Here is a 16,076-nt window from a genome sequence, read left to right as displayed (position 1 = left end):
TGTTAAATACACAAGTTACCAACTTAACCATAAAGATTAAGCAAACAGTATCCATCCTCACTCCAATTGAAAACCAGACGACAATCTGAACCAGAATCGCGACCCATCATTGTTAATAAATACTGACATTATTTACCTTTAAAGAATATCTACACGGCCGGGCCGAAGCATCAAATAATAATTATGGCATCGATTTCGCTCCAAAACAAAATTCCTAGCCGGGATATCAGATTAAATGATCACAAGAAGTCAAATAATAAGTACGGAATTAAAGTAGAAGAGGAATCAAGGGCGGAGAAGGCTCTCAAAATTAACCAAACACAACAACCCATGGGAAGCGAGCAACACGGCCGCCTTTGTCTTTCCGAGAGGATCTCCACACGCAGGCACAAAGCTAGGAAATGACACCCATAAAGGGGGCAATGGCTCAAAGGAAATTAACACGTCTTCGAATAAATAAGCGCATGCGCCGGGTGCTCCCACCGTGGAAACAACCGCCTTTGTCTCCCCACAACACGGACAAACACGCACGCGAAACACACGGACAAACACGCACGCGAAACACACGGACGGACACACACACGGACGCAGATGGTCCACCCCCACAGGAAGGTTTTATGACACAGCTTTTGAACAACTCGGGAAGCCGAGTGGAATTTTCCGATATAAACCGAAGGAAAATCCATACAACTCAGATCGTCAGGGGCTCTGGCCCCCATCACAGAGATCGTCAGGGGCTCTGGCCCCCATCACAGATATCGTCCGGGCTTCGGCTCCAACACACATATCATCCGGGCTACGAGCCCATCTTCGGCTCCACCACAGATCTTCACGAGCTCCGGCCTACATCTCATCTCGTCTCCGGGCTAAGGCCCCACCAGAGTTCTCCAGGGCGACAACCATCTCTCCTCGTCGCCGCCAACGAAGAAGCTCCTGTCATTCAGAATGACGAGGGTCGCGGAGTAGCGACGCGTAGCTACAAGCCGAGGTCTGCACCACCTGAGAAGAATCGCTACCCTGAGTCGCAGAGCTGCGAGTGAAGCCAACAAAGACGCCAACGTCCACCCTGCCACGAACGAAGCATCGCTCCTCGTCAGAGTGACGACCAGCGAACAACCCGCAGGAAAGGCGGAGATCGCTGAACGAGCGCCAACTTGCGCCACCTTGCGCCACCGTGCGCCACCGTGCACCACTTTGCGCTGAACGTGCGCCACCGTGCGCCACTGTGCGACACCGAGCGACAACGAGCGACACCCAGATCGACCAGCATCAACCCAAACCGACTCGTCATCCCGCCGTGGAGAAAAAGAGTCAAAGTCTTCTGAACGAGCGCCGCCGCTCACCTCACAGCGGAGAAAGTCTCAGCTGCCGCTCGCACAAACAACAGAGGTCGTATCGCTCCCCACATACAGACTCAAGAAACACAGAGAAAATCTTGTCAAACCAGTTTCCTTTGTCCCAGAATCTCGCCGAAGAGTTAATTAAAATAGAGCCAGATTCGCTCTCGCGCCCACACGCCCTCACCCACCATTGTATCAAACATTCCGTTAAAAAGGATTTTAGACTTGCCGATGAATCTATTGACATATACTTTCGCCTCTGGGATACAATAAGTGCTTTTTATTACCGCCATATGAAGTGTGTCATGCTTGTTTTCAAACTCGACCAGTCGCCGATTGTGATCAATACATGGGCGAACTAATGATGCCTGGTAGGAAAAGTAGAGGTTACAATTGATAGAAGTGTTTTTAGTCATTCAGTTCGTTAAATGCATAAGTGTTTATTCATTCATTTTAGTCAAATGCATAAGAGTTTGGTTATTCATATTAGTTAGTGCATAATATCGCAAATGCATAAGAATTTTAGTTATTCAATTTAGCTAAATACATAGTCTCGCAAATGCATAAGTGTTTATTCATTCATTTTAGTCAAATGCATAAGAGTTTCGTTATTCATATTGCATAATTGCATAATTTCACAAATGCATAAGTGTTTATTCATTCATTTTAGTCAAATGCATAAGAGTTTCGTTATTCATATTGCATAATTGCATAATTTCACAACTGCATAAGTTTTTGTCGTTCATATTAGTTAATTGCATAATCTTGCCCATGAATTATTGACGCATGTTTGACCTGCATGATAGAATGTCGCGTGCTTGTTAGAATAAAATTGTTATCACAGAAGCATATTGAGTGTTCTTTCCAAGTCCATGCAAAACCATCTTATTCATAAGAGCTGTATCCTGCGATGAGATATGAAAATGGAGACCTAAAATATTATAACACACACTAGGATAATCGGTAAATGAATCTATGATAATCGTGTTATCCTGATTGATAACTCTGGATAAACGAAACTAAGCAAATTATCATAACTGCACACATTAACATAATCGCAAGCCTCCGCATAAATTACTACGATTATCTCCGTGATTATCATAATTTATGCATATAATCACACGCATTATCATAATTCATGCGTATTAATACACACACTATCATAATTAATGCGATTTGCGCATTTTTCGGAAAATTATTAATTTTTATTATTTTCATCAAAATTTCATAATTCCGACACATACAACACACGCAACACCGCACACACGTCACGACACGCGTGCGCGCACGGCCCTCTCTCATTCTCTCTTCCCGACTCGCTCGCTCCACTCACTCACCGGCTGATCCTCCTCCGGATCATCATCCGCCTTCCCGTCCGACCGTCCTGGGCCCCGGCCATAGCACCGCCGCTGCTGCTGTTGCTGCTGCTGTTGCTGCTGCTGCAGCTGCTGCTGCTGTTGCTGCTGCTGCTGTTGCTGTTGCTGCTGCTGTTGCTGCTGCTGCTGCGGGGGCGGTGGTGGCAGGGCGAGCGCCTGTCGCACCGTCGCCTCGTGCTGCTCCCGCAGGAGCCGCAGTTCCCGCAGAGCCGCGACGCTCAACTCCAGCCGCTCGCGAATTCTCTCCGGCGGAGCGGACACGCAGAGTGCCTTGGGCATGGTGGTAGTGGTGATGGTGGTGGTGATGGTGGTGGTGGTGATGGTGGTGGTGGAGGTGGTGGTGGAGGTGGTGGTGATGGTGATAGTGATGGTGGTGATGGTGGTGGTGGAGGTGGTGGTGGTGGTGGAGGTGGTGGTTGTGGTGGTGATGGTGGTGGTAATGGTGGTGATGATGGTGCTGGTGGAGGTGATGGTGGTGATGGTGCTGGTGGTGATGGTGATGCTGCTAATATCGATGAATGTCCGTGTACACACGCGCACTGGAGGAGCAGCAGGAGAGGGGAGGGAAGAGCCACCGACTCCCGACAGAGCCACTGCTGCTGCTGTAGTAGTTGTAGTAGTAGTAGCTGTAGTTGTAGTAGCAGTAATAGTTGTAGTAGCTGTAGTTGTAGTGGTTGTAGTAGTAGTAGTGTACGTGACGCGGTGTCGTGGTGGGGTGAGTGGGTCAGGCTCAGGGGGGTTTGTTGGGAGGTGCTGAGGGCTGGTGGGTGGGGGTCAGCCAGCCGGTCACTGGCGTCACCCCCCCCCCCCACCTGGTGAACATCGCTCATTGGGCAGCAGCTGCCCCCTCCGTCTCCTCCCATTGGCAGACGCCTCTCCCCCTCCATCCCTCGCCCTTCCACCTCCCTCCCCCACCTCCCCCTCCCTCCCCCACCTCCCTCCCCCACCTCCCCCTCCCACCTCCCCCTCCCACCTCCCCCTCCCTCCCCCTCCCTCCCCCTCCCTCCCCCACCTCCCTCCCCCTCACCCCCCCCCTACCTCCCCCTCACACCTCCCCTCCCCTCCCACCTCCCCCTCCCTCCCCTCCCTCTCCCACCTCCCACCTCCCCTCCCACCTCCCCTCCCTCCCCCTCCCACATGTGTGTACACACACACACGTGTGTGTGTGAGTCTATGTATGTGTGTGTGAGTCCATATGTGTGTGTAACTCCATGTATGTGTCTAAAGTCGATGTCTGTCTGTGTGAGTCCATGTATGTGTGTCTAAAGTCGATGTCTGTCTGTGTGAGTCCATGTATGTGTGTCTAAAGTCGATGTCTGTCTGTGTGAGTCCATGTATGTGTGTCTAAAGTCGATGTCTGTCTGTGTGAGTCCATGTATGTGTGTCTAAAGTCGATGTCTGTCTGTGTGAGTCCATGTATGTGTGTCTAAAGTCGATGGCTGTCTGTGTGAGTCCATGTATGTGTGTCTAAAGTTGATGTCTTTGTGCGTGTGGGCCAATGTTTGTGTGTAAGTCCATGTGTGTGTCTGCACATGAAACAGGAGTTGTGTTGAGATGTTAAAACACAAAACAGAAACCTTTCGCAAGGAATCATGTCACTGAATTAGCCACACGAGGTGCTACTACTGTACGTGTTACATACTATTTTGGTCTTTCGCTAAGTCACCTAGATAGGTTAAACATTAATATGTGTACACCTCCCACCGCCCCTGTACCCCCCTACCCCTCCTGCACCCCTCATCCAGCAGTGGGTAGAGTCTACCCTACGTGATATTGACTCTAGACGTGTGCATTGAGAAAGGTATCCAAGGAATGTGCTTAAATAAACAACTTAGAGGCCAATCTTAATTTTAGAACTTAGAGGCCACAATCGATTCTTGGCCAGAGCCTAAGCCACCACCCCTTGCTAATAAGTGACGTGTCGAGTCAACAGCCCACTGAGTCAACACTAAGGACACTGAGCCCTCAACACAGACGCGGGCGGGGTGGGTGGGTTGGAGAGCAGAGACCTCCACTCTCGGTCAAGTCGCGTGCTGACTCGCATCTTGCAGGGCTACTGCTGCTGCTACTGCTGCACCATTGCTGCTGCTGTGGTGCTGTTGCTGGTACCTCTATCAGCCAAGCCTCTCATCATCACCTGCTCCTGTGTGGGTGAGTGGGTGGATGAGTGTGTGGGTGGGTGAGTAGGTGAGTGGATGAGTGGGTGGGTGGGTGGGTGAGTGGGTGGGTGAGTGAGTGGGTGGATGAGTGTGTGGGTGAGTGTGTGAGCGACTGGGTGAGTGAGTGAGCGACTGGGTGAGTGAGTGGGCGAGGGGGTGGGTGGGTGGATGAATGGGTGTGTGAGTGGGTAGGTGAGTGTGTGGGTGAGTGTGTGAGCGACTGGGTGGGTTAGTGTGTGAGCGACTGGGTGAGTGAGTGAGCGAGCGACTTGGTGAGTGAGTGGGTGGGTGAGTGGGCGGGTGAGTGGATGAGTATGTGGGTGAGTGTGTGAGTGGGTGGATGAGTGAATGAGTGGGTGAGTGAGTGACTGGGTGAGTGGGTGAGTGAGTGTGTGAGTGGTTGGGTGAGTGGGTGGGTGAGCGACTGGGTGAGTGAGTGGGTGTGTGAGTGGATGAGTGGGTGGATGAGTGTGTGGGTGAGTGTGTGAGCGACTGGGTGAGTGAGTGGGTGGGTGAGTGTGTGAGTGGGTGTTGAGTGTGTGGGTTAGTGTGTGAGCGACTGGGCGAGTGAGTGAGTGAGCGATTGGGTCAGTGAGTGAGTGTGTGAGTGTGTAGGTGGGTGTGTGAGTGAGTGGGTGTGTGAGTGGGTGGGTGAGTGAGTGTGTGAGTGTGTAGGTGGGTGGGTGAGTGGGTAGATGAGTGTGTGTGTGAGTGAGCGAGCGACTGTGATGAGTGAGTGAGTGGGTGTGTGAGTTGGTGGGTGATTGAGTGGGTGTGTGCGTGGGTGTGTGAGTGGGTGGGTGAGCGACTGGGTGAGTGAGTGGGTGTGTGAGTGAGTGAGTGGGTGAGTGGGTGGGTAATAATATAATAATAATAGTACAATTTGTAACGCGCGCAAATTTGCAGACGTAGTGGCCGCAACTCAGAGGCGCGGAGCCAAGCTCAGAGTCACTCAAAAGCACGTGGTTGTAGAGGTGAGTTTTTAAGTGTCTCTTGAAGGAGGCGATTGAGGTGATGCTGCGAATGTGCAGAGGGATATTGTTCCAGACTGTTGGGGCTGCCACCGAGAAGTGGCGCGTAGACACGATGACCATCCTGGATCTTGGTATCGAGAGGAGGTCGTGAGTCGCGCTGTGCAGGCATCTGCCGTGTGCTGAGCTGCAAGTTGTCAGTAATGAAGAAAGATACGGCAGGCAGGCGGATATGAAGGCGTTGTGGCAGAGGCAGGCGGTCTTGTATGTGACCCTGCTGGCGATGGGGAGCCAGTTGAGAGCGCGGAGACGAGCTAGTGAGTCGAGACGGGGAAGAGTGTGGGCAATGACGACGCGTGCTAGGTTATTTTGTAGTCTTTGAAGTTTCTTTAGGTTGCCAGCGGAGGTCCGGACTAGGACGGAGTTGCAATAGTCAAGGCGAGACCCAACTATGCAACATGCCAAAGTGTTGGCAATTTCAGTAGAGATGAGAGGACGTATGTGTCTAAGAGCCTTCAGGTGAAAGTTACATGAGCTGATGATATGGTTGGTTTGACGGTCGAAGGATAAAGTTGAATCGAGGATGATACCGAGGTACCTGAAGTGGTCGGTGAACTTGTTGATGTGACCGAAGATGTGTATGTGTGTGGGGAGTGCTGCTGAATTGAGACGTTGCTTGTGTAGTGACATAAGAAGGGAGGGGCTGCTGGGGGCTCTGGGATCCCAGGCAAGTCCAGACGCTTAAGCCTCTGGGTGCCAGGCACTGGGTTCCCAGAGGGTCCAGACTATTAAGCCTCTGGGCGCCAGGCGTTGGGTTCCCAGGCGCTTAAGCCTTTTTGGCGCCGCCAACGGGGGGGGGGGGCTGTGTGTGCTCTGTGGGATGTCTGGTGGCGCACACGGCCCCACCCCTCGTTAGACTAGGCATAAAAGGAGAGCTCCCTGGACGATCAGGGCCCAGTTGTAACTCAAGACCCAAGACCCACGACCAGCCATCTGAAGACCCTGGGATGCTGTGAGAGCCAGTGGTGGGACTCTGGAACTCCCGACTCTACGACCTTGTGAGGGCGAGTTGCAGAGCGTAGCCAGAGTAGAGTATCTAGGCTGTGTAGCTAGGCTGTAACAGAGTATCAGGACTGTTGGAGAGTTGGACTGTTGGAGTGTTGTATTGTAATAAAGAAGTTACCTCTACAAGTGTCTCCGGAACCCGTTACACTTGGTACCTAACATGATGGCCACTGACTTTTTCGGATTAAGGGCTAGGTTGTGTGCAGTGAACCATTGTTGCATGGCGGTGGTACATTCCGAGAGCCTCTCGAATCCAGATGCATTGCTAGAATCGATGGCGGTGAATATAATCGTGTCATCCGCGTATGAGTGATGCTTAACACCGAAGCTTGCAATGAGCCGGCCGATCGGGGAAGTGTAGGCTGTGAAGAGCAGGGAACCTAGTACAGAGCCTTGGGGAACCCCCCATTTTGAGGGTGTGGAGTTTATCCTGTTATGTACGAAACTTGGGAACCCTAGCTACATACAATGTCTGCTGCCAGTTTTATAGGGCTGAACATTGAAAATGTCTAAGTGTACAATTATTGCGATTACCATGTCTCTATAGTCGTGGTTGAAGAGACATTGTAATGTTTTTAAACTATTTTATCTTTTCCTGTAATTTCTTGAAATTCTGTTTTGGCGGGTTAAGTAAAAACATGCCTTACAATGGCTGCCCATAAAAAAATTGTTTTAATGCATTTGTTTTCTGCCTATTTGTTTTAGTGGCCAGGTACTGGGCCGATTCTGCTGCGAGACCCGAGTGTGTGCTTCGCCGGGGAGAGATGTAAAAATGTAGGTGAAGAATGAAATAAAAATTAATAAAAATAAAATAATAAAAATCACGACGTTTCGGAAGCAACACAAGCTTCCGTCTTCAGGTGAAACTGTCACAGCCAAATATCTGTATCACTTGAAGACGGAAGCTTGTGTTGCTTCCGAAACGTCGTGATTTTTATTTGATTTTAATTTCATTTTTTACCTACGTGACTTTACCGAAAAAAACTAAGAGTATGATTCCTTGCAGTCGTGAAAGCTTCAAATCTCGAAGATATCAAAATGGACGAGCGGTGCATGCATCAAGACGATGAGGAGCTGCAGCAGCAGCAGCAGTCTCCAAACAATTGGAAGGCTCCTTCACACACCAGGCAGAATGCAGCTCAGTCTGTGCAGCAGTATCATCCTGCCTTGGCAGAGGCAGCAACCCAGACTTGTCAGTCTCCACAGGCTCAGCCAGTTGAGCACACCCCACAAGTGCCTAAGGTGTCTTCTGGCAGCAGTCAGCGACCGAGTGGAGAGGCGGCTTCTGATACGAACTCCCAAGGTGATCACTTTGACTGCCCCTTGTTCACACACACGTGCTGTCTAGCTATTAATAACATTTGAGGTTTTTGTAAATTATATAATTTCACTAATAGGGGTTTTCCCCTTTTTTCTGGCAACAAAACTGACACCTTTTGCAAGGAATAATGCTTACATTAACCACAATACTTGCAGTCAAATGCAAACAAAAAACAATACTCTGATAATTTATGCATTGTTTTTGAAACTGATTGGTCCACACCAGAGACAGCTTTCTTTAGAGCCTCGTCTCATATGGTTTTCGACCAGATGACGCCAAGTATTGTGGTTAATGTAAGTATGATTCCTTGCAAAAGGTGTCAGTTTTGTTGCCAGAAAAAAGGTGAAAACCCCTATATTTTAGTATATTTTGGTACTGGCAAAGGAGGGTCCCATGATGACGCCTTTTGGCGTCATCTGGTCGAACACCATATGAGACTAGGCTCTAAAGAAAGCTGTCTCTGGTGTGGACCAATCAGTTTCAAAGACAATGCATAAATTATCAGAGTATTGTTTTTTGTTTGCATTTGACTGCAAGTATTGTGGTTAATGTAAGTATGATTCCTTGCAAAAGGTATCAGTTTTGTTGCCAGAAAAAAGGTGAAAACCCCTATTAGTATATTTTGCTACTGGCAAGGGAGGTCCCATGATGACATAATTTCAATGAATTATTCTGAAAGAAATTGTCCCTGCGTGTACTCGCCTTACCTGTCCGCTTTTTGCCACTTAACCAAATCCTCAGGCTGCGTGAAAGTGGTGCACGACATGCTGATGACTTCAAGCAACTGTGGCAGCAATTGGCCATCCGACCAAGAAGACATATTTCACCTCCTGGTAGTTACCTGCTTTCGTTTAAATTCCTCGTTTTCCGTACTCATTGACATGTAAATTTTGTCTCTAACCCCTCCCTCTCTCTGCCACTGCCCCCTCTGCCTATTTAAGGCCACTCCACAGAGACGATCTCCCTCTCTGTACCTGTGTTACTCTCTCTCTATGTATCTTGGTGATATCTGTCTGCTCATATGTCTGTCTATAGTTGTTCTGGTTAGAATTTTTTGTTGCTATTTCATTTATACCTGATGATGATTGCTTGTGTTGCAATAGAAACGTCGTGATTTTTATTTTATTTTACTTTTATTAATTTGAATTTTTACCTACGTGACTTTACCGAAAAAACCTAAGAATATGAATCCTTGCAGTCACGAAAGCTTCAAATCTAGAATTCACAATAAGCATTTGATGTTTTAAAGAATTTGCTCTGCGGTCTGTATGTATGTAGGTGCACGGGAGAGAACATTTTGAAATATTAAAAAAAATCAAGGAAAGCCTGGAGCTGGTCCGAATGCTGCCCAAGGATGTTGTCAGTGTGTTGCGCAACCTGCAGCAACAACGGTACGTGAACACGAAATAGACACATCGCTGCTCGTGCGAGACAAGTTCCCGATTGCTGCTGTAATTAAATGGTAGCAACAGAAGGGAAGTAATAAAATGATAAAAAGAAAAATAATAAAATAATTCTCACGACGTTTCGGCCACAACGCAAGCAGCCGTCCTCAGGTGAAAACCAGGTCTGTCGGAAAGACAGCGTCTGAATGAAACAGCACACGTGCTTGGAGCATGTATATAAGCTGGGTTGGAAGGGGGGGGGAAAGGGGGAGCCTTGACAAAATAATTTGCATATCAAGAGGAATTTAGCATATTTCCATATCCCCTCCCTTTGATGCTGCTAATCCTGCATAATGCACGGGCATGAGTAGTACTAATCACATACCTGCATTTGCCATAAATATGCTAAATTCCTCTTGATATGCAAATTATTAGTGAATAATGTTTTCTCCTGGAAGAATCGTTTTAATTTTAAATCATTCACAGAGAATGTTTTGTATTATTGCAACGAAATACATTTGACAACGCTTTATTAAATTTGACATCCTGCACCGAAATTTTAATTTGAAGCTGTTATTTGTTTGCCTGTTGACTGTTCGACTTTCAAACAGCCATTATTCAATTCATGTTCATGCTGATGCAAATCTGTCTTGATTTTCCAGCTGCTACTTCATTATACACTGCACAACTACATAATGTTACATACAAATCTGACATGTTACATACAAATCTGAATTTGAAGGTACTATTGGTTTCACAGTGACACTTGCTCACCTACTTTCAAGCAGTCATTGCCATCCGGTTAGAGCAATGCAGTTGCGAAGTTTGTTCCAATTGACGTGATTGACAAACGGCTTCCTGTTGGATGCACCAAAGTGTTGCTTTTTAAATCCTTTATATTAAGTTCGCTTGCTTGCGCGCTTACGACCGTGCAAATCTTTCGGTCGTTTTTTAACCCACTTCCCGTGATCCAATCGAGCTGACATTTTGCACGCAGACTCGTTGTGCGTGACAATTTATTTTCGTGAAAAAAATTTCCTAAATTTTCCACTTTTTAGGAAAACATTTTTGTCATATTTAATTTAAAATACCAATGTGATAAAAATAAAACTCTTACTCAAGAAAAACAGAAATGAATAATAAAATAAAACCGATGCCACGCATATAAAGGATTTATAGTGAAAAACTTTGTTTTTACGGGTTAATTTTTTTATTTTGGATTCGAAATGTTGGAAAGGCAATGCTTTGCAAGATCACATTTTTGTATTTTATTAATATTTTCCTCTGACATACTATATGGGAGATGCTGAGCATGACAGATGCATGGACACTGAACTTTCTGTATAATTCCCGACTGGTATGTGTGAGTTGGTAAAGGTGTGAAGCATCAACATACGTGGAGATTTGTGCATGGCTCGCTGTGGGCAATGTATATAGGATGGTCACCCACGCTGAACCCAACCTAGCTTATGAGATCAGATGCATTGCAGTTGATGTTGTGATAAGCATGTGGGGCATTATCAGAGTTTAACTCATTGGAATGTGGATTATATCTTCATATTTTAACTTTAAGCACATGTCCATCTTATGATCCAAATGGAAAATATCTAAAAAAAGATTTCCATATTCAAAAATTATGCAATATATCAATATTCAGTGTCTATGTAATGTAAATAACTCCCATGTTGGTTATGAATACTGAGCAGTAGTTCATTGACATCAGGTTGTGCAATGAGAAAAGATGCAGTTGTCATGTGCATCAACCACTATTTTTTTGGGTTTTTAAAATCCTTTATATTAAGTTCACTTGCTTGCGCGCTTAGGACCGTGGAAATCTTTTGGTCGTTTTTTAACCCACTTCTCGTGATCCAATCGAACTGACATTTTGCACACAGACTCGTTGTGCGTGACAATTAATTTTTGTGGAAAATGTTTTCCTAAATTTTCCACTTTTAGGAAAAAAAAAATGTTTCACTAACACAATCATATATTTTCCTAAACACAGAAAATTATTCAAGAAAACAACAAAAATGTACAATATAAACAATCATACAAAAACTGAAAACCTTATAATCCTTATATACGACTTTCCTTATATTTAATTTAAAATACCAATGTGATTAAAATGAAACTCTTACTCAAGAAAAACAGAAATGAATAATAAAATAAAACCGATGCCACGCATATAAAGGATTTATAGTGAAAAACTTTGTTTTTATTTTATTTGACTTTTATTAATTTTAATTTTTTACCTACGTGACTTTACCGAAAAACCTAAGAATATGAATCCTTGCAGTCACGAAAGCTTCAAATCTAGAATGAAAAAATAAAATTAAACCGATGCCACGCATATAAAGGATTTATAGTGAAAAACTTTGTTTTTACGGGTTAATTTTTGGGGTTTTTTCTCCCTCCCAGATACGTGACGGAATTGCGTGGCAGGCCGTCCAACCTCAGCCGACACGGAAGCGAGTGTTCACAGGAAGTCTTGGCCGGCAGCCAGGGACCCTCCAGTGCCGGCGAAGGTTCCTCATCAGGTGACGCAAGCTCTCCCTGCTCGGCGCAGCACATTTCTCTGCACGGGACGTGGCGGCACGCGGGCGAATTGAAAGACGCGACACAATTTGCCACAAAGTGATACGCAGTCTTCTTGGTTCTTTCGGTAAAGTCGTCACGTAGAAGGGAAGTAATAAAATAATAAAAATAAAACACGATAAAATACAATTCTCACGACGTTTCGACCACAACGCAAGCAGCCGTCCTCAGGTGAAGAACAGGTCTGTCAGACGCTGTCTTCCCGACAGCTCTGTTCTCCACCTGAGGACGGCTGCTTGCGTTGTGGCCGAAACGTCGTGAGAATTATTTTATGATGTTTTATTATTTTATTACTTCCCTTCTACGTGATGACTTTACCGAAAGAACCAAGAGGATGAATTCAATATTACTCGTATATGTGTTGAGGTGTAAATGTTTTTATTGCGAATGCTCATCCACTGGTTGCAGGCGTTGCACAGAATGTTGTGACGGGTGAAGCAAATGGATCCAATGGTCCCCCACGGCCACCGGACGGAGACAACCCACGGGCCCGGCTTGGAACCCTGCCGGACAGCGGCAAGCCTGGCAACGCTCTTTACAAGTAAGTGCCCTTTAGGTGCATCATCGTCGCCACCTTTAAACATCGTCGTCATTTTTCGATTTAAAGCTTTCGTGACTGCAGGATTCATCTTCTTGGTTCTTTCGGTAAAGTCACCACGTAGAAGAGAAGTAATAGAATAATAAATATAAAACATAATAAAATAATATAATAATATAATATACATGATAAAATAATTCTCACGACGTTTCAGCCACAACGCAAGCAGCCGTAACGTCGTGAGAATTATTTTATTATGTTTTATTTTTATTATTTTATTACTTCCCTTCTACGTGACTTTACCGAAAGAACCAAGAAGATGAATCCCTGCAGTCACGAAAGCTTTAAATCGAAACGCAAAATTCGTAATGGTGTTTGGGCTGATTTTTGCACTTGGATTTCCAATAAAAAATGTCATTATTTTCCATAGGGATATACAGTACAAGCAATGTAAGTGTTGCTTCACATGTTATTTCTAATCGCAATGTTGACGGAGTAAAAATGTGCAAGTTAATGTAATACAGCCGTACAAAGTACTTGTTCGTGCTTCTTGTATTTGGTATTAACATTTTGGAGCCTTGTGTGTTGTTGTTTTTTCGTGTCTCAAGCTTCCTGAAACAAATCGACTGCTTGGAGTTTTTGGAGAATTTCACTTCACGTGGATTGTCGAGTGTCCAACAGCTGATGGACGTTACTCTACAGGCAAGTTCCTACGGACGCTTCCATGCAAACTACGCGTGTTTTTTAACGTTTACAGGATTGGGATTTATTTTTAAGTTGTGCAAGTTTTTCTGCAACATAAAAAATGCACAAAGAAGCTTGGAGAAGATGGAAGGTTGGAATTAAACTTGTAAAGAGTTAATACGTGTGTGGGTGAGTGGTGAGTGGTGAGGGTGAGTGGTGAGCGTGAGTGGTGAGGGAGAGGGGTGAGTGGTGAGGGAGAGGGGTGAGTGTGAGTGGTGAGGGTGAGTGGTGAGGGTGAGTGGTGAGTAGTGAGGATTGTCGTGCCACAAGAGGGGGCTCTGGGACCCTAGGCAGAGAAGCCCTTGGCGGCAGGCGCTAGGATCCCAGGCACCCCAGACACTTAAGCCTCTTGGCGCCAGGCGCTAGGATCCCAGGCACCCCAGACAGTTAAACCCCTTGGCGCCACCAACGGGGGGGGGGGGGGGACTGTGTGCGCTCTGTGAGATATCTGGAGGCACACACAACCCCACCCCTCGTTGGGCACGAGGCATAAAAGGGCAGCTCCCTGGCCGATTGGGGCCAGTCGCAGGTCAAGACCCGCCAGCCAGCCAGCTTAGGACCCTGTACCCCCTCGTCCCGCTTGTCCTTGTAAGGGCCGGGGCGCTGTGAGGGCCAGTGGTGGGACTCTGGGACTCCCGGCTCTACGTCCTTGTGAGGGCGAGTTCCGAGGAAGCCAGAGTCCAGACCCGCACCTTGGCTGGGTCGGGTCAGGTAGCCTCCCCTAGGGTAGTTGTAGCCGGAGGACCCCAGAGCGTAGCCAGAGCAGTGTACCTAGGCTGTGTACCTAGGCTGTGTACCTAGGCTGTGTACCTAGGCTGTGTACCTAGGCTGTGTATCTAGGCTGTGTACCTAGGCTGTAACAGAGTATCAGGACTGTTGGAGTGTTGTATTGTAATAAAGAAGTTACCTCTACAAGTGTCTCCGGAACCCATTACACGTGGATACCGAAACATGCAAATAAGAAACATTGACAACTGCAAAAAAGTAGATGGGCTTCGGCAAGGGAACATCACTGGACTGCATTGTGGCTGGGAAACAAGACCGGTGTTGGAGTGGCATCCAAAGTAGAGCACACATCACCAAGAGGATGACCACCACAGAGATTCGAGTTGTGAGATTAGTTCGTGTGTAGTTGATAGATGGATCGTCACATAGCTCGAGTGAGGAGGCTGAGGAGTCCTGATCCAGTAGTGGGTACAAATAAAACACATTCCTCCTGCGGAGGGAGCGGGTAGGAACGTTGGGTTGCTCGGTCAATGGCCAACTGTGAGGGCCGGGCACAAGCCGTCGTGAGTAGGTTAAACGTTGAGTTTTATAAGGGCACCACGGGGTGACCAGCCCCTCCCCACCCAGCCCCACCCCTCCCCACCCAGCCCCTCTCCACCCTCCCCACCCAGCCCCTACCCACCCTCCCCTCCCCACCCTCCCCTCCCCACCCAGCCCCTCCCCACCCTCCCCTCCCCACCCAGCCCCACCCCTCCCATTTTTGGATGCACGACGGACAGACACAATAATCCCCTGTGGGCTGGTGGAACCAGGTGGTTCCTACCAGTACTACCGACTGATTTTGTACATTAATTACTCTGAGGAATACACGTCGTCAGAAATTTGAAGAATGTTGTATCGTACACTATGGGAACCCTCATTTGCCAGTAAAAATATCATAATTGTTTTTTTACCCTTCTATCTGGCAACATAACTGACACCTTTTTACAAGGAGTCATGTTTGTATAGACCGCAATACTTGTCTCGGGTGTGGACCAATCAACTTCAAGGACAGTGCATACATTATCAGAGTTATGTTTTTTGTTTGCATTATGACTGCAAGGTATTGCGGTCTATACAACATGACTCCTTGTAAAAAGGTGTCAGTTTTGTTGCCAGATAGAAGGGTAAAAAACCAATTATCAATGTTGTATCGCTGAACAAAATTTGGTGTGTGTGTGTGTGTGTGCATATTTTCTGTGTTTCGCTGGATTTTAGGACTTGGATGAACTGGGAGTCCCAGAAGCCAAAAAGCAACTGCTATTGAGTGGAATCGAAGAGCATGGTGTGTCGACCACGATCTCCAGCGAGACGACGCTGCAGCGCTCGTCCAGTGAGGAGACAGTCCACCTCAGCTCCGAGGACGACAACGATGACAGGCATCGACACCAAGGATGGCATCCGTGCCAAAGTGTTCCCAGCGCTGCGGCCCTCTGGCAGTCATCTGTCCTCTGTCGGCAATCGGTATCGCAAAAGCAGCATTGCCAAATACAATTTGCGAGCGCACGCTCGCCAAGCCGTTGACTTTCCTCGTGCTGGCAGCTGGGGAGGCAAGTAGCAGCCTGGAGGTGCCCAGGAGCAGATGCCAAAATTGTCTTCATGCTCTGACATCGAAGAAGAGGAGGGGCTGGAGTGAGGAGAGGAGGGGGGTGAGCGATAGATGGATGATGGTGGGAGGTTGTGTGGGCCGTGGGATGCACGTTGTATGAAAAGCCTGGGGTAAATAAGCTGGTGTCTTTCGATTAAAGCTTTCGTGACTGCAGGGATTCATCTTCTTTGGTTCTTCAGTAAAGTCACGGTCGACAGACCTGTTCTCC

The 16,076-nt window shown here is 47.1% G+C and overlaps 1 pseudogene; it reads left to right on the top strand.

Annotated features, from left to right (window-relative positions):
• Nucleotides 1-6,429: 6,429 nt before the first annotated feature.
• LOC133362116 (tumor protein p73-like) lies at nucleotides 6,430-15,817 on the top strand (annotated as a pseudogene).
• Nucleotides 15,818-16,076: the final 259 nt, after the last annotated feature.

Source organism: Lethenteron reissneri, unplaced genomic scaffold (assembly GCF_015708825.2).
Source record: "Lethenteron reissneri isolate LAM-NWPU_2019-01 unplaced genomic scaffold, ASM1570882v1 scaffold_1374, whole genome shotgun sequence".
Classification (NCBI taxonomy): domain Eukaryota; kingdom Metazoa; phylum Chordata; class Hyperoartia; order Petromyzontiformes; family Petromyzontidae; genus Lethenteron; species Lethenteron reissneri.
Note: the sequence above shows the minus strand (reverse complement) of the source record. Positions and strands in the feature narration are given on the sequence as shown.